At 38.9% G+C, this 25003-nt stretch overlaps 1 pseudogene; it reads left to right on the top strand.

Moving 5' to 3' along the window:
• The first annotated feature begins 22795 nt into the window (after positions 1 to 22795).
• Positions 22796 to 24166, top strand: LOC143653105 (NEDD8-activating enzyme E1 catalytic subunit pseudogene; annotated as a pseudogene).
• Positions 24167 to 25003: the final 837 nt, after the last annotated feature.

The following is a 25003-nucleotide window of genomic DNA, read 5'->3' as shown; positions in this document are numbered from 1 at the left end:
TGCAACTCTCCCAGGCACAGGCAGAAACAAGCTTGTTTGAGAGCTTCTCTGGAGCCTGTGCCTTCCCCAGGGGAGGGGTGAGGCCCAACTCAGGTGGAGTCCCTCCCTTAAGGAATTCAGACACCAGGGCTTGGTAATTTGAAGCCATTAAAACCAGCCATAGAAAACGATGATCAACTTGAGACTCCAAATGAGTAACTACTAGCTGTGTGATCTGATGGGGTGGGAAAGAGCTCTTCTTCACTCTTTGGAGCCAGAAAGACTGGGCTGAAGGTCTGAATCTCACTTACCAGCTCTGTCACTTGGGTAGGTTACTTGACCTTTCTAAAGAGTTTTCCTGAGAGGTAAAAAGAGGAGAGTTCTGAGGCAGCCTGTCAGGTACATATCAGTACCATTGTAAAACTGTTTAAATTCTTCCATAGTAGATGGTAAATAGATGCTATCCTAAGCCCCCCAGAGTTGCTCCACTGGGGAAGCCCTACCCACCCCCCACCAAGACTTCCTAACAACTCAGCACTAAAAAAGTAGCACCTGCAATACAGCTACCTTGCAGGATCCTGCCCCAGCACTGCAACTGGCTCCATTTTGGTCGCTGTGTGCTGTACAATTGCTAAATAATGTGAACCATCACCTGTTATAAGATAATGCATGTAAAATAACTGTCATACCGTGTACACTGTGCATTCTTAATAAATGTTGGCTGCTGTGAAAATTCAAAAAAAAAACCAGCCCACAACCTCTCCTCTGTCTCCACCATGCTTCCAGCAGGGAGAGTGTGCCAAAGTTAAAGGTACCACATCATCTTATGCTGCTGGGACCTGTAGGCAGACAAGCACCACATACCAGGCAGGATAAGAAAAACAGAGTCCAGAGACTTCACAGGAAAGTCTTTCAACCTGCTGGGTCTAAACCTCAGGCAAAACTGGTGCACGTAACTCTTTCCTCCTAACACGAGGCCAGTTTGGTCTGGGAAAATCTGACTGGGGTCTATAATACCTAAGTAGACTCTCCTAAGGGTGGGGGTGGGGAGGGACACCATACAGGCAGGGCAAGAAACAAGAAAACAAGAACTGAAAAATTCTCCTCTGTTAAACAAAACTTAAGCTAGAGGTCCAGATAAAGCCGAACTGAATGTCAAAGAACAGACAGACAACAAATTCATCCAGAAAGAAAATCTTAGGTAAAAGAAGTGAAAGCAATCTCCAGAATAAACTAATTAAGGTGATTAAATGTCTAGACGCCAGCAAAAAATAACAAATCACACTAGGAAAACTGAAGATATGGCCCAGTCAAAGGAACAAACCAACAATTCAAATGAGATACAGGAGCTGAAACAATTAATTCAGAATATATGAACAGACATGGAAAACCTCATCAAAAACCAAATCAATGAATTGAGGGAGGCTATAAAGAAGGCAAGGAATGAACAAAAAGAAGAAATCGAAAGTCTGAAAAAACAAAACACAGAACTTATGGGAATGAAAGGCACAGTAGAAGAGATGAAAAAAACAATGGAAGCCTACAATGTTAGATTTTGAGAGGCAGAAGATAGGATTAGTGAACTAGAAAACAGAAGATTTGAAATCTGACAAGCAAAAAAACATATAGGGAAAAAAGTGGAAAACTATTAGCAGGGACTCAGGGAAATGAATGACAATATGAAGCACATGAACATACATGTTGTGGGTGTCCCAGAAGGAGAAGAGAAGGGAAAAGGAGGAGAAAAACTAATGGAGGAAATTATCACTGAAAATTTCCCAACTCTTCTGAAACACTTAAAATTACAGATCCAAGAAGTGTAGTGTACCCCAAAGAGAATAGATCCAAATAGACATACTACAAGACACTTACTAATCAGAATATCAGAGATCAAATAGAAAGAGAGAATCTTGAAAGCAGCAAGAGAAAAGCAATCCATCACATACAAGGGAAGCCCAATAAGACTATGTGTAGATTTCTCAGCAGAAACCATGGAGGCAAGAAGACAATGGGATGATATATTTAAATTATTAAAAGAGAAAAACTGCCAACCAAGAATTCTATATCCAGCAAAATTGTCCTTCAAAAATGAGGGACAAATTAAAACATTTTCAGACAAAAAGTCACTGACAGAATTTGTGACCAAAAGACCAGCTCTGCAAAAAATACTAAAGGGAGCACTAGAGACAGATACAAAAAGACAGAAGAGAGAGGTGTGGAGAAAAGTGTAGAAATGAAGACTGTGAGTAAAGGTAAAAAGAAGGAAAATTAGATATGACATATAAAATCCAAAAGGAAAAATGGTAGAAGAAAGTACTACCTGTACAGTAATAACACTAAATGTTAATGGATTAAACTCCCTAATCAAAAGACATAGACTGGCAGAATGGATTAAAAAACAAGACCCATTTATATGCTGTCTACAGGAAACATATCTTAGACCCAAGGATAAACATAGGATGAAAGTGAAAGGCTGGGAAAAAATATTTCATGCAAATAACAATCAGAAAAGAGCAGGAGTAGCTATACTAATATTCAACAAATTAGACTTCAAATGTAAAACAGTTAAAAGAGACAAAGAAGGACACTATGTATTAATAAAGGGAACAATTCAGCAAGAAGGCATAACACTCATAGATATTTATGCACCAAGCCAGGATGCATAAATCCATGTGGCAAACATTGAAAAGAGAAATATGCACATCTACCATAATAGTTGGAGACTTCAATTAACTACTCTCATCAATGGACAGAACATCTAGACAGAGAATCAATAAAGAAACAGAGAATTTGAATAATACAATAAATGAGCTAGACTTAACAGACATTTATAGAACATTACACCCCACAACAGCAGGATACACCTTTTTCTCAAGTGCTTACGGATCATTCTCAAGGATAAACCATATGCTGGGTCACAAAACAAGTCTCAATAAATTTTAAAAGGTTGAAATCATACAAAACACTTTCTCAGATCATAAAGGAATGAAGTTGGAAATCAATAACAGGCAGAGTGCCAGAAAATTCACAAATATGTGGAGGCTCAACAACACACTCTTAAACAACCAGTGGGTCAAGGAAGAAATTACAAGAGAAATCAATAAATATCTCAAGACAAATGAAAATGAAAACACAACATATCAAAACTTATGGGACACAGCAAAGGCAGTGCAAAGAGGGAAATTTATTGCCCTAAATGCCTATCTCAAAAAAGAAGAAAGGGCAAAAATTGAAGAATTAACTGTCCACTTGGAAGAAGTAGAGAAACAACAGCAAACTAACCCCAAAGCAAGCAAAGGAAAGAAATAATGAAGATTAGAGCAGAAATAAATGAAATTTAGAACATGAAAACAATTGAGAAAATCAACAAAACCAGAAGCTGATTCTATGAGAAAATCAATAAAATTGATGGATCCTTAACAAGATTGACAGAAAGAAGAAGAGAGAGGATGCAAATAGATAAGATCAGAAATGGAAGAGGAAACATAACCACTGACCTCACAGAAATAAAGGAATTAATGACAGGATACTATGAACAACTTTATGCTAATAAATACAACAATGTAGATGAAATGGACAACTTCCTAGAAAGGCATGAACAACCAACTTTGACTCAAGAAGAAATAGATGACTTCAACAAACCAATCACAAGTAAAGAAACTGAATCAGTCATTAAGAAGCTTCCCAAAAAGAAAAGTCCAGGACCAGATGGCGTCACATGTGAATTCTACCAAACATTTCAGAAAGAATTAGTACCAATCCTGCTCAAACTCTTCAAAAAAATTGAAGTGGAGGGAAAGCTACCTAACTCATTCTACAAAGCCAACATCACCCTCATACCAAAGCCAGACAAAGATATTACAAAAAAAAAAAGAAAACTATAGGCCAATCTCTCTAATGAATATAGATGCAAAAATCCTCAATAAAATTCTAGCAAATCGAATCCAGCAACACATTAAAAGAATTATACATCATGACCAAGTAGGATTCATCCCAGGTATGCAAGGATGGTTCAACATAAGAAAATCAATTAATGTAATACACCATATCAACAAATCAAAGCAGAAAAACCACATGATCATCTCGATTGATGCAGAAAAGACATTTGACAAAATTCAACATCCTTTCCTGCTGAAGACACTTCAAAGGATAGGAATAGGAGGGAACTTCCTCAAAATGATAAAGGGAATATATGAAAAACCCACAGCTAACATCATCCTCAATGGGGAAAAACTGAAAACTTTCCCCCTAAGATCAGGAACAAGACAAGGATGTCCACTATCACCACTGTTATTCAACATTGTGTTGGAAGTTCTAGCCAGAGCAATTAGACAAGAAAAAGAAATACAAGGCATCAAAATTGGAAAGGAAGAAGTAAAACTCTCACTATTTGCAGATGATATGATACTATATGTCAAAAACCTTGAAAACTCCACAGCAAAACTACTAGAGCTAATAAATGAGTACAGCAAAGTGGCAGGTTACAAGATCAACACTCAAAAATCTGTAGCATTTCTATACACTAGTAATGAACAATCTGAGGGGGAAATCAAGAAAAGAATTCCATTTACAATTGCAACCAAAAGAATAAAATATTTAGGAATAAATTTAACTAAAGAGACAAAAGACCTATACAAAGAAAGCTACAAGAAACTGTTAAAAGAAATCACAGAAGACCTAAATAGATGGAAGGGCATACGGTGTTCATGGATTGGAAGACTAAATATAGTTAAGATGTCAATTCTACCTAAACTGATTTATAGATTCAATGCAATACCAATTAAAATCCCAACAACTTACTTTTCAGAAATATAAAAACCAATAACCAAATTTATCTGGAAGGGCAGGATGCCCCGAATAGCTAAAAGTATCCTGAGGAAAAAAAAATGAAGTTGGAGGTCTCATGCTACCTGACTTTATGGCATATTATGAAGCTACAGTGATCAAAACAGCATGGTACTGGCATAAAGATAGATATATTGACCAATGGAATCAAATAGAGTGTTCAGATATAGACCCTTTCATCTATAGTCAACTGATCTTTGATAAGGCAGTCAAGCCAACTCACCTGGGACAGAACAGTCTCTTCAACAAATGGTGCCTAGAGAACTGGATATCCATATACAAAAGAATTAAAGAGGACCCATATCTCACACCCTATACAAAAGTTAACTCAAAATGAATCAAAGACCTAAACATTAGATCTAAGACCATAAAACTGTTAGAAGAAAATGTAGGGAAACATCTTATAAATCTTATACTTGGAGGCACTTTTCTAGACCTTATACCCAAAGCAAGAGCATTGAAGAAAGAAAAAAAGAAATGGGAACTTCTCAAAATTAAACACTTTTGCACATCAAAGAACTTCATCAAGAAAGTAAAAAGACAGTCTACACAATGGGAGACAATATTTGGAAATGACATATCAGATAAAGGTCTAGTATCTAGAATTTATAAAGAGATTGTTCAACTCAACAACAAAAAGACAGCAAACCCAATTATAAAATGGGAAAAAGACTTGAATAGACACTTCTCAGAAGAGGAATTACAAATGGCCAAAAGGCACATGAAGAGATACTCAACTTCCCTGGCTATTAGAGAAATGCAAATCAAAACCACAATGAGATATCATCTCACACCTACCAGAATGGCCATTATCAATAAAACAGAAAATGACAAGTGCTGGAGAGGATGTGGAGAAAGAGGCACACTTATCCACTGTTGGTGGGAATGTTAAATGGTACAACTGCTATGGAAGGCAGTTTGATGGTTCCTCAAAAAGCTAAATATAGAATTGCCATATGACCTAGCAATACCATTGCTAGGTATCTACTCAGAGGACATGAGGGCCAGGACACAAACGGACATTTGCACACTAATGTTTATAGCAGCATTATTTACAATTGCGAAGAGATGGAAACAACCAAAATGTCCATCAACAGATGAGTGGCTAAACAAACTGTGGTATACACATACAATGGAATATTATGCAGCTGTAAGATAGAATAAAGTTATGAAGTATGTAACAATATGGATGGACCTTAAGGACATTATACTGAGTGAGATTAGCCAGAAACAAAAGGACAAATACTATATGATCTCACTGACATTAGTGAATAAACTTGTAGAATTTCGTTGGTAACAGAAACAATCAGGAAATAGAAATAGGGTAAGATATTGGGTAATTGGAGCTGAAGGGATACAGATTGTGCAACAGGACTGAATGTAAAAACTTAGAAATGGGCAGCACAATACTACCTAACTGTAATACAATTATGTTGAAACACTGAATGAAGCTGCATGTGAGAATGATAGAGGGAGGAGGGCTGGGGGCACAAATGAAACCAGAAAGAAAGATAGACGATAAGATTGAGATGGTATAATCTAGGAATGCCTATGATAGTGACTAAATGTACAAATTTTAAAAATGTTTTTGCATAAGGAAGAACAAAGGAATGTCATCACTGCAGGGTGCTGAAAATAGATGGTAATTAATATTTTAAAATTTCAACTTATGTGTGAGACTAAAGCAAAAAATGTTTATTTGTTACCAAATCTATATTTTGACTAGTGCATTTCCTAATATAATTTATGTAGACAGCTTAATCGAACACCATAAGTACATGGAACCTTGAGTAGGACATGAGATTTTGTTGGTTTGTCCAGAGTGATGCCCCGATAAATCCCAGAGTGATTTGAACAGTGAATCAAAAAAGCATTTGCAAAGTCCCCTTTGGGAAATGGCGAAAATGGGGGAAAATTCAACTTTCCCAAGTTGAATTCTTGATATTCTCACAAGCAGTGTGGACAACCAAAGCTATAGGCTGAGCCCCCAGTCTTGGGATTTGTTCATATGAAACTTAACCCCACAAAGGATAAGTCAAGCCTACTTAAAATTAGACCTAAGAGTTACCCCCAAGAGAACCTCTTTTGTTGCTCAGATGTGTTCTCTCTCTCCAGCCAACACAACAAGAAAACTCACCGCCCTCCCCTGTCTACGTGGGACCTGACTCCCAGGGGTGTGGACCTTCCTGGCAATGTGGGACAGAAATTCTAGAATGAGCTGAGATTCAGCATCAAGGTATTAAGAAAACCTTCTCAACCAAAAGGAGGAAGAGTGAAATAAGACAAAGTGTCAATGGCTGAGAGATTCCAAACAGTTGAGAGGTTATGCTAGAGGTTATTCTTACGGTTTAAGTTGATATCACCTTGTTATTCAAGATGTAATGGAGAGGCTGGAGGGAAGTGCCTGAAAATGTAGAGCTGTGTTCCAGTAGCCATGTTTCTTGAAGATGATTGTATAATGATATAGCTTTCACAATGTGACTGTGTGATTGTGAAAACCTTGTGTCTGATGCTCCTTTTATCTACTTTGTCAACAGACAAGTAGAACATATGGAATAAAAATAAATAATAGGGGAGACAAATATTAAAATAACTTTAGTTTGAAATGCTAGTGATCAATCAAAGGGAGAGGTAAGGGGTATGGTACGTACAATTTTTTTTCTGTTGTCTTTTTATTTCTTTTTCTGAATTGATGCAAATGTTCCAAAAAATGATCATGATGATGAATATGCAACTATGTGATGGTATTGTGAATCACTGATTATATATGTAGAACGAAATGATCAAAATAGGAATGTTTGCTTTTGTTTGGTGTTTTTTGGTATTTAAAAAAATTTTTAAAAAGACTGACATTCACCCCCACCATCTTGTATTCTGTAAACGGCTAATTGCAAAGAAACATCTTTCCTCAAATAACTAAGATAAGATTCACGAATGAACACCATTGTTTACCCACAACAAGGACAGACACAGATTCTCCAAATTTCCATCCTTTGTCTCATAAATGATTAACAGAGTTGTTCATCCCCACGGACCGATCTGGACAAAATGCCTGCTAACTTTCTTTGACCAAACTTTAGTCGGGCTTCTCTCCTTTTCTCAAACCCTGAATTTTGGCCCATACTTAAATGTAAGCAAGCATTGAAACTCAGAATAACATCCCCTTACAGGCCCTCCTGAGAATCACCTAAACACAAAGAAAGACATTTGCTGCTCAGTTGTCCAGTCATGACAGCACCTCATCCCACTCCACACGCCCAGTTCTTTTGAGCATTGGTCTCTCCTCCCTATAAAAGAAAAGCCCTTTCTGACTGACCCTTGAGACATATAAGGATATTATAGTCGGAGTGTTGTCTCTATTGCAAGCGTTTCCTTCCCGCATTGCAGTAGTCCCCCATGCCCTGTTGCAAGACTTTTCAAATACAGTTTTTCCTTACCTAAGGCTGGATTTGTTTTTATTTGACACTATCTAAAGGCATAGTTTCAAATATTTTTAGTATATTTCTCCCCTGTCATATTTGCTTTTGCTTATGACTTTCTTTTTGTGAATTTTAAGTATTCTCCCCTGATTCAGAAGCCACAGAAGCAGGGGGCTCAAACTCTTTAAGGATATCAACAAGTTTCCCACATACTTCTTAGGTTAAAATGGAAATGAGTAAATAGAAGGACTGATTCTCTATGCAAGCACCTCCAGACAATCCATTCTCTTCTTATATCTTGCTGGCTGCAAAATCACAACATCTGGGGCCATTTAATTCACCTCCACCTAATGACTGGGGTGCCCATGCATAACAAAGGAAAAAGAAGAGGTAATTAATTTAAAGGTCATGAAATGAAGCTATCCTGGATTAGCCAGGTGGGCCCTAAATCCAATAACTGATGTTCTTATAAGTCAAGACAGGGTACACAGGTGGCTCAGTGTGTTTCAGTGATAGAATGCTTGTCTGCCATGCGGGAGACCAGGGTTCATTTCCTGGCTCATGCAGTAAGTAAATAATAAAAAGAGAAGACAGACAGAAGAAAAGAACACACAGAGACATAGGGCAGATGGTCATGTAAAGACAGAGGCAGAGATTGGAGTGATCCATCTGCAAGTCAAGGAACACAAATGGTGGTCAGCAGCCACCAAATCTAGGAGAGAGACATGGAATGGATTGTCCTTCAAAGCCTCCAGAAGGAACTAACCTGCTAATATCTTGATTTTAGACTTTTGGCCTCCAAAAGTGTGAAGATAATACATTTCTGTTCTTTTAAGCCACCAAGTTTGTGGTGATTTGTTACAGCCACCTAGAAAACTAATATATTACACTATGAATATCAGTCCTAGTCAAATTGGACTCAAAGAAAGAGAATTTCAAGATTTATAATCTACAAAATATTAACTTGGAAAATCATATAACACTGTAACCATCTGCAACCATAGTGGAGGAGGTAGATGAAATTTAAAAGGAAGGACAGCTTGCCCAGTCCTTCCACCAGACTCCTTGGTGGCCAGACACAACCTCAGAAGTCCCAATAACTAGAACTTATATTCCAGGTAGGGGAAAACAAATGTCCTTAATTTTCTCACCTATACTTTCTTTTAACAAAGGCATATGGTCTGTGCCTTTTTCATAAAATATTCTAATGACATTTATAAGAAAGAAGGGGGAAAAACTTGATATCCAAATACCCAAGAGACTGGAAGAAAAGGCACCAGATTGAAAAGTTCCCATTTACCATGATTATTAATTTGACTATGTAATTTACGCAGCCCATTGCAAACTTTCAAGACAGCTACAGCAGAGAATTAAAGCATGCACAGGGCACTTCTAAGCCCATGAATATAGCCCTATGAATGGTACATCAAACTCAGCCATTATAGATTAGAACATTTGATTCACCTTGAATACAACCATTCTCAAAAAATTTTTGGAGTTCTTATTTTCATTTAGAAATAAATTGCCACATATTTTTTGCAAATGAATACTGGCATGCATTGAAATTTTATAGAAATGTTTATACCAGATTTATTTAAAATCACAAAAACCTGAAACAACCCAAACGTCCTTCAAGGGGTAAAAGTAAAACAACCACTGGTACATCCATACACTGGAGAACCACCCAGCCATAAAAAGCAATAACACAGATGACTCTCAAAAGACATTGTGACAAATGAAAGAGGCCAGTCTCCAGAGGTCAGTACATCAACCATGATTAAATTTACGAGAGACTGGAAAATGCAAAAAAGTTACTATTAGGGCATGTTAATTCATAAATTTAAAAACATGAATATATATATATATATGTAAAAAGTGCTATAAAAGAAATTTCCCATCTGGATTTCTGCCAAAAAAAAAAAAGGCTTTGTGGGGCTCTGCCACACCAGCTCTTGTGTCCTGTAGACCTATTTTTCCCTCTATGAAACAAGAAGATTGGTCTAGTGCAGTGATCTTCTTTCCTTTTTTTCTCCCAAAATACAACCCTGGACATCCCTCTGTGGAAGTGGGGTTGGGGATAGGTTTGGAGTAAAAGGACATCCAGCCACCTCTAGGCTTTGGATCCACAGCTCTGCATTTATAGAGCAGTTGTGCTTTTGTTTGTCTTATTGTCTAAAAATATCTAGATTAGACTAACAGTTCTCAAGCCAGATCCCAGGTACCTAGGGAGTTCAGACAAGCTTAGATTCCAGGGTCTACCTGTGGAACTCATTCCTTTGCACCTTTGGTAAGTGTCCCATAGATCCCCGTGGTTGGCCAAATCGAGGCAGTGATTCTGAATCAAGTGTGGGGATAGGGGTGGGTTGCAGTTGGGTTCCTGGCTTCACAACCCCTCGGTTGCTCATAGATTAAATGCAAAGGGAACTGTGAAAAGGCTTCCTAATCTAGGTCTTCCCTGAGTAGGATCTGAAAGGACCTTAAAACACTCTTTTTTTACACACCGGATAATGTTTGGGAACTCTGTGAATAATAAAGAGCTGTGCACAGATGGGAGAAATGCTGTTATGAGGATGATTATGCTGACCCCTGACCAGTAGGGCTAATAACAAGAGCTGCCACTTATACTAAGCATGTACCACATGCCAGACACTGTGCTAAGTAATCATTTAATCCTTACAACAACCCTGTGACAGAAGGACTGGCATTGCTTTGACAGGTAAGGAAGCTAAGCTTCCAAGAGGCCCCAGGTCACATAGAGAGGCGAGAACAGAGCTGGGTCCCCGGCTACAGCTCTCATCTTCTTAGCCAAGGTGCATGAGCTGAACCCCTGAGGTCTGATGGGCAGGGAGAAGGGTACTGATGTCACCTTTCATCAAAGGCTGGTTTGTGGGGGCCTTGCCATCTACAATAGCACCCAAAATAATTATCTTTTGCATTTTATATAGTGGGATGCTTTATTCGAAAACTGTCTTACACAGAAATCCAAGGAAGAGAACCAGAGTTGGGCTGCTTTGGTTGGAGCAGAGCACAGCTTGAAGGACACTTAGAGAGTAGGTTAGCATTTACTGTGAGAAACTTGGGAGGTGCTATGATGCCTAAGGCTCTGGCCTTGGGCATGAGAGAATCAGGTGGGATTCTAGCAGACTTGCTCCTGGGTTAGTTGGCCTGGGGGAGGACTGCAGGTTTCCAGGCCTGCCTCACTGGCTGCCCTGGCCAGGACTTAGCAGCCATAACCTGCCACTCACAGAGGAGGAAATTTACTTTCATCATTCACATTTAGTGAGTTTTATTATTTGTGTTAGTTAGAATCAGTTGTCAACTTGGCCAGGTGAGCATACCTAATCTTGTTGCTGCGGACATAAGCCAACGGTACGTGAACCTCATCTGTTGCCAATTACATCTGCAGTCGGCTAGGAGGCGTGTCTGCTGCAATGAGTGACGTTTGACTTAATTGGCTGGTATCTCAGCACGTGCAGCTCAGCCCAGGCCTTTGGAGATGCAGAAAGAAGTCACCCCAGGAAAAGTTGTCAGAACCCAGGGGCCTGGAGAGAAGACCAGCAGAGACCATCCTGTGCCTTCCACGTAAGGAAGAACCTCAGTGGAAAGTTAGCTGCCTTTCCTCTGAAGAACCAACAAAATAAATCCCCTTTTATTAAAAGCCAATCCATCTCTGGTGTGTTGCATTCCGGCAGCTAGCAAACCAGAACAGATTTAAAGAGTTTAATTCTTTATAAGCTTAAAACCTACAGCAACCCTCCCTTTTTTTCTTACCCTTCTAAAAGACATCATCTGTGTCAACAAAAAGTAGAATGTTCAAGTTCAGATCTTTGCGAAGTTTCAACGGCAGATCTGAGCCTCTGAGCAGGATGAGAGGGCTAGCTGGGCCGGCTCACAGTGCAATCATCAAACCGACCTCCTTGTCATAGACATCAGAGATTACATCCATGAGGGAAGGTAACCACGAGCACCGTGTTCTCCCCAAATGGCTGGAACTCGTAGTGAAGGGACTGCTTCCAAAAAGCCGTTGAAGGGCCAGATCACGGGCCCGCACGACTTGGTTTGCAGGTGGGCGTCCAGCAACAACCTGGAGCGGTACCCAATGCAGAGCAGCGCTGCCCGCCTCCTCTCCATCCTGTGGACCTGGTCACGATGGGGTGGGAGAAGTCCTAGAGGTGTGAGCAGGCTGTGGAGCCCCGAGGCACCTGCATGTACTGGATATTCTCGTAGAGGGCGTTCGTTGATGACTGTGGGGGCCTGGTTACTGGACAGCATGAGCTTGTTGGTGGCTGCCACACCACTGCTGATGGACAGGTTTTGCCAGGGACCTGTCAGAGGCCCTCGGCGGACGGCTGCGGGCACTGAATCCCACGGGCACTAGGGGGCGCCCGCATCGTGGCGGAGAGTCTGCATCGTGGCGGAGAGTCCGCTCCGTGGAGTCCACGGAAAGCTCTCAAGGGCGCCGTTCATTGAAGATGGGAAGAGAAGACGGGTAACGACCTGGGAGTTACAATTCCCGGCGGCTTGGCGCACTGATTTCGATGGCAGGGAGGAACTGTCCTTCGGAGGAACCCAGGCCTCGGCTTCCAGCGCCGGAGCTACGTCCCTGCATCACCCCCACCCCCACCCCACCCCACCCGCGAGCCCCACCGTCCCTTCCGAAAGTCATTCCTCCAGATTCCTTAAGGAGTTTGAAATGCTACTCACCATCCTCTCTAAGTATAAAGAGAATAAATTCCATTTAATCTACCACATTAGATAATAAATCCCAAAAGTGGGAGTTTTAGCATTGGAATGGATCTTAAAGGAAATGCCTTCTCTGGAAAACTTTAAAATAGGGAAGATCCCAGTTACCTGAGATCATTTAAATAAAGACCTACAAAACAGCTCTATAAGCTCTATATTTGGGCTCCAAAGGCCAAATGAAGGATTACCAAAAACCAATTCAGAAGTCAGAGGAAATTATGTCCTCAACTACCTATTTGGATAATTGATTATCCAAGAGGCAAGCATGTTCCCATAAAAGTAGGCGCTAAAGCAAATACATTGGCTAAACCTCTCAAGAACCAGGCAGCCCCCACTTGCTGTTGATGTTACTGATCTTATTTAGGATTCATGATTCATCCTGGAAAAGATGAAGAGCCAAGTACAATTAGACAAATCTCAGCACCAGACATGAATGGTGCCCAAAGCGACCTACAAGGCAGAAGAGCTGAATGTTTTGCAGTTTTAAAAGGGCAATTTCTGACATATTTAAAAATTAAATAAGCCAAGATTTCGACTTGTGCCTAAGAAGATAATATAAAGTGCTTTTATATGCCAATTTAGTAACAGAGTCCAATTTATTTTTAGCCACCCTTTTTATAGATTTTTATTGCAATCCCCAAGATTTGAAGGAGATTTCATGAATGTAGGTTGGTATTGACCATATTTTTAAGCTACTGCTCCCGCTATGCTCATTTTCACTTTTCTATAGTGAAAAATAAGCAAATTTATAGAGTAGTTAGGGCTCTGTGAAGCAATTCTATTCTCTTTGGATTCACTAGTAAAAAAAAAAAGAACTTTGGCATTTAAATTATATGAAGGTCCTAGGTTCCTGAAAGAGCGCATCGATACTGTACTCCTAAAATTTTAGAGATTAACTTAATGTGAATTCTTTTCTTTACAAATGAGGCGTCTGAGGCCCATAGAGGTAAAATGGTAGGCCAAATGAAATAGAAAATTATCAATTTTTCATCTTTTTTCTTGTTATAAAAGGAAGCTGCAAACTTGCTTCCTTGAAAATGGACAAGTTAGATTATAAGTTGCTTTCTTTTATAAGCTTATATGTGCTTTCAAATTCTCAGAAGGGCTTAAAACAATTTCTTTCGTTTCTCCCTTAAATAATGTGCTTATCTAGAGAAAAAAATAAGAGAACGGTTGATTATGCCCATGTCTCCTTTTCTCCTTAGAATCTTTGCATTTCAGCACTGGAGTGACCATCTGGTGCACCATGTCTTACCCCCTCTCCCCTAGCAACACACACACGCTTAGAATGGTCACAGGTCATCTGATTCCTGGCCCACTAGCCGTTGTCTCTACAGTTTTCTTTTACTCATGAAAGCATACCTTAATGCAAGCAAATAAAAAGGATAATGTATGAACAGTCTTGACCTCACTTAAGAAGTCACTGTTTAAAATGTAATTTTGACAAATTATTTATGGTAGTCTTTGCAAATAATCACAATATGCCCAAACCTCCCACTGCCAAAGCTAGGAACTGTTAATACCACTCAACCCTGGTTTTACTTAGGAAATGGAGCTCCAAAGAGACCAAATGGCTTGCCAAAGGCAACAGAGCGACTTAGTTTTATGTTCCTCCTCATGCCCTGCCCACCCCATTCCTCCCAAGTTCTTTCTGCACAGGCAGAAAATAGCCTAAGGAGTGTAGGGGAGACATCTGTCTCGTCGTTGCTCACATCAGTCCCCAAAGGGAATCCATTTTGTGGAGGACAGCTGAAGACTGGAACCTCCTTAAACTATTCTGCTCATAATTCTCTGACTTTGAACACTGGTAAACCGATTCATTCGGGGTGCTGTAGAAATTGAATTCTCTATTTTGGGGTTGGGCTGTGACCCAACATCCTGTGTCAGGGCATAGATCTCGTGCAGGAGAGGATGAGCGTCAGCACTTTAATGTTGCTCTTAAGGGTCTCAGATTGATCATTAAACCCTCCTTGAGTGGAAAGACCAATGGTGAATCCACAAAGAAGCCTACAGTATCCTTTTAAAGTGAGTGGTTTCTCTGTACCTCAAACAAGGGTCGTATATATCCCTCAAATGTAGCCAATAAAAAATGTCAAAACTCTAAACATGAATTTTTTTTCAAAGTGTAACAGATTTATTGAACAGGGAAAGCAGGGAGAAAGCAGGTGGGAGCCAGTGAAAGGAAAAGAAATGGCTCTGACTCTCTTTCTGAAAGTTGCTTTTTTTTTAAGAGAAAATCCTGCCAGGAAGGGAGAGTGCCCGCTAGGTGATGTTCTGCCCCTTGATTGAATGGGGGCTTGTTGACTTATGATCTGACTGGTTGCTGGAGTTCTGACACACTGCTCTGCTTTGATGTGCAGCTGCATGTACCGTCAAGGGTCATCAAACAGTAACAGGCCTTGACTGCATGCCTATGTTGTTTATCTTATAGGCATATCTGGTCTTGCTTCATTCGCCTTCTGGTGGGTGCGGCACGAGCATGTCTGGTGATCGCTCATCTTACTGCCATATCTGGTTCTGCCAAAAGAAGCTGAGAGGCCCCCGGGTCAAAAGCCCCTTTTATATGTAAAGTTCTGTTTCTGAGACCTGGCATTCCTGCTGAACATGAGGAGTTTATAAGTGCATTTAACTGACATCTTTAGCCTAAAAAGATGTCCTCCTGGTTAAGATGCCCTTCCAACAAGGTTTTTGCTAAGTTAGATTTTTTTCCCCATTATAGCCCTATTTACTTCCTACCTGTCAAAGGGGTGATTTAGTTTCCTTTCATGTTTTGGAAAATATTATATCTCCTACCTTTTAGACATAACCAATAAGTTGTAAGAAACTAAATCATCTTCCAGCAAAAAGTTTTCATCTAGTCAGAAATTGGAAAATCACATAAGTAAGCTAAGCATTTAAGTGGCACTTCAAAGGGACCCCACATACTCACCAAATAATTTAATTCTGGAATTTGAATCTAGAAATCTGATTTAAAGCAGGATAACCTACTCAAGGTATGGGAAATGAAGCAGAGGGATAGTCCTGAGAGATGTCAAGGGCCCAACAAAGCCAACAGATTAGGTTTCTACCCTAACAGTATACAGTGGTATCTATATCGGAGAAAAAACTGAGAGCCAGGAGTCAGGCAGAAGGTAAATAGAGAATAGGAGTGGGAATAAGGCAAAGATAAAAAAAAAAAAGTGCTTTTGATGAAACGGAAGGGCCCTATAATGTGCAAGAGTCCAACTGATTTAAAGATATGATGAAGCATTTTTTTTCTTAATGAACACAGTAAACTCTATTCATAGATTAAATAAGAATGATTTCAGGTCTGTCAAAAGATTGGCCTTGTTAAAACCATTTACCACTATGTTCCTATTGATTCTTGTCAGAAAACAGGCCTGCCTTGCCCACAATCCCAAAAGAGACAGTCCGGAAAAACACATTCTGGGGTCTAGTGGGCTAAGCCTTGACCCAAGTCTGGGCAATCTAACTAGTGCCCAGTCAAAATACTTTCTCAAGAATTAAGAGATATCCCAACTGTACTTAGTGGGTGGAATGTAATTGAGCTAAAAGGCCATTTGGATTCTAACTGAGCTCCCTATTTTGTGTAGAAAAATGTATACATAGAGGATGCTACTTTTCTGAAAAAGAGGGTAAAACAAAGTAAAGAGAGAGGCAGATACCTGAGGTCCTACGGCACCAGAAAGAATGAGATACATGGGAAGAGTAACTGCCTTGGTAGTGATGCCTGACGGTCCTCAGGCACAATCTGTATGAAATGCCTATATGTATTTTGTTTCAGTGAGGTTTGTGTATCCTTTGGTCCAATCCCCTCATTAATTTGAGTAAGTCAGAGTAGGTTTCTGTCTCTTTCATCCAACAAGACTTTGACTAGAGCACCATGATTTATTATTATTCTAAGTGATTCCTACTGTTTTCAGGAAGCCCCCAAGTAGATAGAACTGTCTTCTGGAGAAAAAAAAAATCTGAGAAGGGAGGATGCTAAGGTCAAATTATGAAAATTCTACTTTAAAATATAAATGTATATGCATATGTCTACACATAAAAAGCATAAAATATTATCAATTCATAGGTGTTAAGTGGGACAAACTCAAATGTTGCCTTTGGAAAGGCTAGAGTTAGCTTTACCCAAACCTAAATTCATAGTGATCTCAATTTCCACTGATTTACATATCCCTTTATGTTCCCCTCTTTATGCCTTAAAATAATGAAGAATATTGTGAATTTAACAAGAAAAGCAGCAACATCTATTTCCACAAGATGAATTCTAGATGAGATGAGAAAAGTTGAGCAAGTAAAGTGAAAAAGGACAATTTCGTTAGTATTACAAAATACAAAGAGAAAAAAGATCTATTTAGGGAAAATCTGCAGTGAAAAAATATTTTTTCCATGCTTTTTGGATGCAACATGCAGTATTACAAAGAGGAAGAAAAAACAGAAAACATCAGTTATAAGACAGCCATCTATAGTTTCAATGTGAAGACCCGAAGATAACCACTCTAATAAAATAATTTTTCAATAATATATTCAAAATCGTGTACAAAATACAATCATGCCTAAGAAATAAACACTTGGAGTTTTCCCTCTTTTTATTCAGAGGAAGGATAAAAAACCTCTGCAGAAAATGCTGATCAAAAACCTAGCTATAGCATTCTAAACAGAAAAGGACAGACTGGCAGGCTGCCATACTAATGCAGCATGAATTCTGCCATCAAGATGCTTTAATGCAAGCTATAGTCAGTACTTTCCAGAGAACCTGGAACACTGTCATGACAATTTACCAGTTCAGGAGACAGTAAAGAGAAAGTGGTGAAGATTTTCTATGTATTCTCTTCTTAAATGACATTTCTATTGCTTCAAAGAAATAGATGCCTTTGTTGTTGATTTTACGTGCTGGCCTTGGTAGTTTCTTCTGTGGATGGAAAGGGCTTTAAATTATTGTAATAAAGACTATGCTAGCAGCATTTCCAGAAAGAATTAAGCCTTGTAAACAGAGCATTCTGTAAAATAGGCTGTTTATACCAGCTCTGGTTACCAAAATTTTGAGGGCAGAGGGCAGAAAGGGTCCATTCACTATGGATCTCTATACATAAACATAGTAGGGTGACATATTTAACTCTAAAATCAGAAGATGACAAAAATATTTGCTGGGAAATATGAATCAAAATTCAAAAGTGGAAAATGTATATATAGTATTTAGTGGGTAAATCCATGTAGTATGGTGATTAAAGTCTTAGAAACAGAAGAGAATCTAGTTTAGTAATGGGTCTACTACATAGCAGTTCTCTAGTTGCTTCATGTATAAAATCAGCAAAAGAGGACCTAGCTCATAAAGCTCTTTGAAAAATTGCATAAGCTAAGTACATGAGTCACAGCATAAAGCCTGACTTGTTACTAAGTATTGAATAAATCAACAGGACCATATGATGAGGATGATCATAATCATAATGAAAATACTATCGATTTCAAGTTCCTTCTCATTATGGATCCAATAATGAGTTATATGGCTTGTCTCTGTGCTGGTACAGTGTGGACATTTGTTCACCCCATGTTTTCCTGATTCTACTCATCACCCTCTATGCTCGCCAAGTATCTTCACAGTGGTATTTTATGGGGAGCCCATTTCTTTTTTGTTTCAGATTCCCTACAACTCTTTTTCCATATTTCTTAGTCTTTTTTGGGGGGAATCAAACTCTGAGTCATATTTCTTAGTCTTTTAATCTACAGATTCATAAAATTCTTTTTAAATATTGTCCCTACAAATGTTTTACCTTTCTCCATTATGCCCAGTAAACATGAGATGTTTATTTTACTTGCTACTATCAGAATGGCATGGGTCTGTCTGTCTGTCTGTCTGAAGTGCATTTCTTTAAACATAAAACTGTTTTCTGTGTTCTCTGGCATGTCAGTGCTTTAATGGGCAGTCACATCCTAACTGGAGACTAGGAAAAAGCAAATTCCCTAATTACACACACACAAAAAAATGCTTCTTATGTAACATCATTAAACATCAATTACCATTAAATTATGCCAGAGCTACTATTCTTCACACTAGACTAGCCAAGTATTGAACTCAAGCAATGGATAAGAGATGCTTGGTAAATTAAATTAGATTAGATTATGAAGATAATGTGGGACAGTGATATATCTGGGAGGTTTTAGACGATCTGTTTCAACCTACTGAAACTATATGACAAAGCTTCATTTCGGAACAGGTGGACATGAAAAACATGAGACATGAGAGTGTGATGCCACATGGCTTAGGCTGGCCTATTCCCACAAATTATGAAAATGGAGGGGGAAAAATATGAGCAACGTTCAGTCTTTACCTCTCACTCTCTCTAGTACCATATGAATTTGTGCATGCTTGCTACCTTGTAATTATTTTACTTATGAAAAATTAAGCCCATTTCTCCAGCCAAATGAGAAAGTAGATGTTTTCATTTAATGTCATCATTTTATATCATCTTAGCTTTAAAAGAGGGAGGCAACTCAATTTGCCACCAAGGGAATAGTCTTAACGCCCATGGAGTTTAACAATGAATGAACCATGAATGAAGTCCCTCCTGCTCTGATGTGTGCATTATTCAAGGAAAGGAACCTCACCTGAAGGCTGGAAAGCCGATGAAAGTAAGATGTGATTGTTTCTTAACATTATCTTTTTTTTTTTTTTTTTCATAGGCAGGCACTGGGAATCAAACCAGAGTCTCCGGCAAGGCGGGCGAGAACTCTGTCTGCTGAGCCACCGTGGCCCACCCCCTTAATGTCATCTTAAACAGAAAATGAAGCAGAATTTGTTGGGGGAGGGAGAAGTATCTATTTTGTAATGATTCGTTTTTCCTATATTTGAACATGGTTCAGTCATTTGAAATATACCCTTAGGAAAGGATCTCAAAAAACATAATGAACACCCTTAACCTAATCTTAGGCCAAAGACAGCAGATATAGCACAGGTCAAGGGATCCATGCCAGGAGGACATTTTGTCTGGGTGATCAGCTAAGGCGCGGGACCTCATAACCCATACCATAAACTTACTGAATATAGCATTTGATCTGAACTAGTAAGTAGACACCACTGCCTTGCAGCTAATATAGGCTGTTGTACAACTGAGAAAGGAAACACTGGCAAAGTTTCCAAGAAAGAAATCAAAGAACAAAATTCAATGGTAGAAAATATTAATACTACAATTTTATGTCTCAGCCATATCTCAGAAGACTGAAAGGAAAGTGGATGTGGTTCAACTCCAAACCACTAACTGAACATACTTCAAAGTGCATCAGTGGGTTTGGTTGTCTCTTAACAGGGTTTTATATGTCACTGGAATTCAGTTCATTATATATAAAATAAGGGGGTTAGATTATATGATATTAATGACGCTGCCAAATATAGTATTATCTGATTCAATAAATTAACCCTTTAAGACAGGGTAGATCTTAACATGAAACTGTGCAGTAGCAATGTTCATTTTAGATTCTGACCACCTTTCCACACTGTGCTGGACTCCTCTTGACAACTCTGTATGTTCCTTCTTCCAACCAGGTTATCTTATAAATGGATGGTAATACTTGCTAAGCATGGCCTAATATGTTGCTCTTTCCATGTGACATTCATCTTTTAATAGACGACTATAGGAAATGCAGTGCCGTAACACAAATGGTAGAATTTCAAGTCCAGCAGCAAATCAATAGAAAAAGAAAATTGGGAGGAAGAGTACTTTCCAATCTCACAAATTTGGCAGTTTTATACTATGAATGAATTAAGGTTTACAATTAGTTAGTTTTCTTGGAATTTATAAAAAGATTATTCTAAACTCTCAGCAGACTTTTTTTAGTCAATTGGCTATTTCCACAAAACTGCTGCAGAACAATCAACCACAAAATCCCAATGACATACCATAATAAACATGCTATTTTTACACGTTTGAGGGGTTCTTCTGATCTAAGCTGGACATGGCTGATGTCAGCTGGACTAGCTCACTCATCTGTAGTTGGCTAGCTCATTCATGTATCTTCAGGTTGGCTCTGCACCATGTGACTCTGATCCTTCTGCTAGGACCAGTGAACTAACCTGGGCATGACCTTCTCATAGTGATGACAGAGACAAAAGAGTGCAAAGGGATCCTGCAAAAATCTCTAAAAGTCTGAACTCAGAGTGGCATGCTGTCATTTCAACTTCATATATTGGCCAAAGAAAGTCATATGAACAAGCCCAAAATCAGAGTGGGAGGGTACTGAAAATTTACATACAAGGAGGATGAATACAGGGAGAAATGAAAAATTGGAGTCACTAATACAATCTACAGAGTCCACCATTATTGTAAGAATGAATCATATTCTCCTCATGTGAAAAATATGCTCCTTCCCGTCCCAGGATTCCCAAAAGTTTTATCCAAACAAAATATCAGGTTTAAAATGCAAACACAATATCAGGTTTTAAATCCATAAAATAGGTGAAGATCCAGCTCCTTTTAATATAGAAACCTATGAATGAAAAAGACAATATAGCTGCCTCACAACCACACAGCACACAATGTTGGAACAACACTTCAAGATAACTGCAATAAATATTCCAATTTAAAAATGAAAGACACATAGCACTCAATGATTTTTTGAATCTGGTTCTGCTCCTTTAAAGTGGCTACTCAGTTCATTGTTAGCCATGGACCTCTGCTTTACCATCTAAAATGTCCTTTCTTTTTCATCATCCTCCTAGCAACTTCTAGAGGTCCCTAGAAAATATGCTTTCAAACTTTTTTCCTTGCTTCTTAGTCACAGAAAGTTGGGAGCCCAGAGGCCTTTTAACATTTGGAATTGCTCAATCCCTTTCATTCCAAGCTGATGGCATTTTCCTAGTACAGCTTTCTCAAAAACTGTGAGTTTCCAGTGTGCTTAATTCCATTTACTCCAGGTAGATGAAGTCATTCTTTGAGTGCAATTCTTTACGAAATCTCTCTATCTCTAGACTTTAGAGGATTGCTCCATCAGATTCCTGGGGATCATGACCTTTAGATTTCTACAAAATTTTGTGTACAGCAGAGAGGATTCATCAGGCATCACTTTGATTTCTTTCAGAGGTCCTAACAAAAGATCATACAGCCACATTCTTGATTTGGTCTTTTACTCTGAGGCCATGGCTTACTGGAATCATCTTGTCTTAGTTTTCCGGAGCTGCTATGACAAGAACCACATAATGGGTTGACTTACAAAAAAAGCATTTATTATTTTGAAGCCTAGAAGTACAACATCAAGGTCTCAGCAGGCCAATATTTCTCCCAGAGTTTGTAGTGTTCTGGTGCTGGCTTGCCACAGTCTTTGCATCTCTGCTTTCGTCACATGATCTCGTCTGGTAGAATTTTCTGACTTCTGACTTTCACATCTTGTGGCTTCTCTGACTACGTCTGAATTTCCTCTTTTTATAAAGCTCCCAATAATATGGATTAAGACCCACCCTGACTCAATTTGTCCACATCTTCAATAATAATAACATTATCAAAAGGTCCTTTTTACAAAGGGTTCACACACACAGGAACACAGACTGGATTAAAAGCATATCTTTTGTGGGGTAGGTGATTCTAATTCACAAGTTCAAACTAAAGCCCCAGACTTCATCTTACTTTGAGGTTCTATTACTGACTGCAGAGATGAAGATGAGAAACACTTTTATTTTCCAACTCAACGAGTCCCAAATTCACAATTTTTCCTAAAAATTCTGTTTGCAAACTCTTGAACTCTTCCCTTTTTGTAATACTCTGGGAGTATTACAAAAGGGAGGCAGCAAATGCTTTCAAAGTTTCCCTGAAAACAATATGGCAAGTGGCGAGGAGCCAGAGAAGAAAAGAAGGAGAATAGAGGAGCTGCTGGCTGAGAAAACGGCTGTTGATGGTGCACGTGGAGGACACTGGAGACTGGGAAAGTCACTGGAACCTTCACAAAGAAGTTCCTTAAGCGATCTGGACCCTTTACACATCCTGATTTTAACCTAACATTGAGTCTTTCCAGGTTTTTTTAGATACTTGTAAAGTACTAGGCATTGGAGCTGGCAGTTTGGGATGTGAGTGCCCAAGAACTCTGGCATTGTCTAGTTTTAAACAGATTCATGTTATAGACGTGGACACTGTAGGTGTTTCCAATTTAAATAGGCAGTTTTCATTAGGCCTAAAGATGTTAGGAGACCGAAAGCTGAAGTTTCTGCTGAATTTCTAAATGCCAGAATTCCTAATTGCAATGTAGTTCCACATTTCAACAAGATTCAGGATTTTAATGATACTTTCTATTGACAATTTCGTATTATTGTATATGGACTGGACTCTATCCATGCCAGAAGATGGATAAATGGCAGGCTGATATCTATTTTAAATGATGAAGATGGTGTTAGAGCCAAGCTCCATTGTCCCTTTTAAAGGAAATGCCAGGGTGATTCTGCCAGAAATGACTGCTGTATTGAATGTACACTGCAACTTTATCCACTATTTGTTAATTTTCTACATGCACCACTGCATCTACACCCAGGCTACCAGAACACTGTATTGAGTATGTAAGAATGTTGCAGTAGCCTAAGGAGCAGCATTTTGGAGACAAGGTTCAATTAGATGGAGAAGATCTTGATCATCCTCAGTGAACTTTCCAAAAATCCCTACAGAGAGCATCACAAATCCCTAGAGAGAATATAATTTTAGGGTGTTACATGTCGACGCTACTCAAGGAGTTGTAAAATGAATTATTCCTGGAGAAGCTTCCACAAATGCAGTCATTGCAGCTGTGTATGCCACTGAGGTTTTTAAAACAGCCATACATGCATACATTCCTCTAATATTATTTGATATTCAGTAATGTAGAGGCTGTACATATACATTTGAAACAGAGAGAAAGCGAAACTGTCCAGCTGGTAGCCAGCTTCCTCAAAATATTCAGTTTACTCCATCAGCTAAACTGCACAAGGTTTTGGACTATCTAACCAATAGTGCATCTCTGCAGATGAAATCTCTAGCCATCATGGCCACATTAGAGGGGAAAACAGAGCACTTCACTTACCGTTGGTAACCTCTATTGAAGAGCAAACAAGGCCAAATCTCTCTAAGACATTAAAAGAATTGGGAGTTGTTGATGGGCAAGAACTGGCAATTGCGGGCGTCACCACCCCACAGACTATACTATTCAAACTTCATTTTACTTCTTAAGAAAAATAAATCAACACATAATAGAAAACTCATGGAAATATCACTTTGTGGATGTTAAGAAATTCAATTTATGTCACTTTTAGCATTAGTGTTGCTGGAATTTGACTTTCTTAACATATAGAACCACTTTTTAAACTTTATAATGTTCCCTTGAAGATACATTTTGGAGTTGGTGCGTGTCAGCATTTTCGTTAGTAATATGCAAGGTGATGCCTGGAGAAAAAGATGATGAAATGTATTGCTTCTCTTAGAATAACGGCCAAAAACACCTTCTTACATATGAATTTTGTTGTTATGGTCAAAGAACCCATTCCTCAATTTTCAGTTGAGCACCCACTTATATAAAAGGTATTCCTTTAAAGAAAATAAGAAAATTAAGTTTTAAATAACATTAAATTTTGCAACATGTGTGATAACTAAAGCATATTGAATATGGAATATTTGTTGCTTGATTTAATATCCATTTAATTGTGCTGTCCAAATGAATATTAATTATGACAAAGGGTTACTTTGTACATAATAATTTGTAAATGGGGTTATAGACAAATGTCTATGCATAGAAACGGGAAATAATTTTATGTGTTTATTTGCAATGCCATAGTGGCCAACACACAGAATATTAAAGCCAAGACATGGTGTTCTAGTTTGCTAGCTGCCGGAATGCAACACACCAGAGATGGATTGGCTTTTAATAAAAGGGGATTTGTTTTGTTGGTTCTTCAGAGGAAAGGCAGCTAACTTTCCACTGAGGTTCTTTCTTACGTGGAAGGCACAAGATGGTCTCTGCTGGTCTTCTCTCCAGGCCCCTGGGTTCCAACAACTGTCCCCGGGGTGACT

This window comes from Tamandua tetradactyla, chromosome 13 (assembly GCF_023851605.1).
Source record: "Tamandua tetradactyla isolate mTamTet1 chromosome 13, mTamTet1.pri, whole genome shotgun sequence".
In the NCBI taxonomy this organism is placed as follows: domain Eukaryota; kingdom Metazoa; phylum Chordata; class Mammalia; order Pilosa; family Myrmecophagidae; genus Tamandua; species Tamandua tetradactyla.
Note: the sequence above shows the minus strand (reverse complement) of the source record. Positions and strands in the feature narration are given on the sequence as shown.